The 1,567-nt window shown below is 40.3% G+C and overlaps 1 protein-coding gene across 1 annotated transcript in view; it reads left to right on the top strand.

The window, feature by feature from the left end:
- NID1 (nidogen 1) overlaps nucleotides 1-1,567 on the top strand; it is a 69,690-nt gene that overhangs the window by 57,103 nt on the left and 11,020 nt on the right. The window lies entirely within an intron of this gene.

Below are 1,567 nucleotides of genomic sequence, written 5' to 3' on the forward strand. Positions count from 1 at the left end.
TTTTTGTTTTAGTAATAGCCATCCTATTGGATATAAAGGGGTAACTCATTGTAGTTTGATTTGTATTTCCCTAATGATTAGTAGTGTTGAGAATCTTTTTATGAGTTTATTGGCCATTTGAATATCTTCTTTAGATAAATGTCTGTTCAAATCCTTTGCCCATTTTTTGATCAGTATTTTTTTTGTTGTTATTGTTAAGTTGCAGGAGTTCTTTATATAGTCTGGATATTAACCCCTTACAAGATATTTGATTTGCAAATATTTTCTCCCATTCCGTGGGTTGCCTTTTCACTCTGTTGATTGTGTCCTGTAATGCACAGAAATTTTAAATTTTGATGTAGTCCAGTTTGCCTATTTTTTCTTTTGTTGCCTGTGCTGTTGGTATCATATCCAAGAAATCAGTGCCAAGTCCAATGTCATGAGGCTTTCCCCCTATGTTTTCTTCTAAGAGTTTTATAATTGTCATTTGTACATTTAGGTCTTTGATTCATTTGGAGTTAATTTTTTATGCGTGGTGTAAGGTAAGGGTCACTGTCCTTTTTGACCTGAGCTCCTCAGAGGGAAGTATGTGCTGGGAACCCTGACGTTGCCAGTAAAAGATCGTCCTGGCTGTCCACTTCCATGGTCCCCAAAGCCTCCCTCCCGAGCCTTTCCCTGCCGCCTAATGCCTAGTCCTGTGCCTACAACCAAACACTGACTCCCAGGCTCTCTTGTAACTGAACTGTTCAGAGTTCCCAGGCTGTTAACAGAACCTAACTTCACCGTGGGCTGAGATCTTACAGGCTTTCGGCTTTTTCCGGAGCCTCTCACGGGTGACATCTAAAGAGATGAACTCCTCGCTGTCTGATCGAGGGAAGTTTGTGCTCATGTTTTGTTTTGTTTTGAACTTCATATTTTGAAACAATCACAGAGCCATGGGAAATTGGAAAGATACTTTAGAGAGGTCCTGGGTACCTTTCACCCAGTTTTTCCCAATGGCTAAATTTTACATATGTCTACATACCTATGGTTCTTAAATATGTTAATTTGCAAAAGATGAGAACTAGGCTTTACCAAACCGATCTGTGGGCAGATGGCTTGTTTGGAGGCAGTTGCTTGGGATAATTTAAGTTACTTGGTGTTCTTTCTAGAATGGAGTATTGTCTAAATATCACCATAGTTTGTCATACCTAACAGGCATCAATAAATATTTGTTAAATGAATTAGTGGCGAGTAATTGATTTGCTTCTCCTGAGGAGGGGCCGGCTTACTCAGAGTAACTAACCCTCAGTGGCTCTTCACAAACAAGTATATCTTGCCTGACTGCTCTGTCTAGAAGAAAAAACAAAAACCCACAAGTACAGCCCAGTAGATTTTTGTTCAACTCAAGTCAGACATAAAAAAGTTACTCAACTTTGCTTCCTCTGATCCTTTTTTGTTTTGCTTTTGTAAGAAACAGTGTATGGAAAAGGACTCTGTGTTTAGAGAAGGAAAAGTTCCTTCCTTAGTAAGGTGGAGGCCAGAGGAGCTGGTGAGCAGGGGCCTGAGCCCTTGGCCGTGGCAGTTTGAGAATGTGTCTGCCCTGTAC

This window comes from Propithecus coquereli, unplaced genomic scaffold, assembly GCF_000956105.1.
Source record: "Propithecus coquereli isolate 6110/MARCELLA unplaced genomic scaffold, Pcoq_1.0 Scaffold66, whole genome shotgun sequence".
Lineage (NCBI taxonomy): Eukaryota > Metazoa > Chordata > Mammalia > Primates > Indriidae > Propithecus > Propithecus coquereli.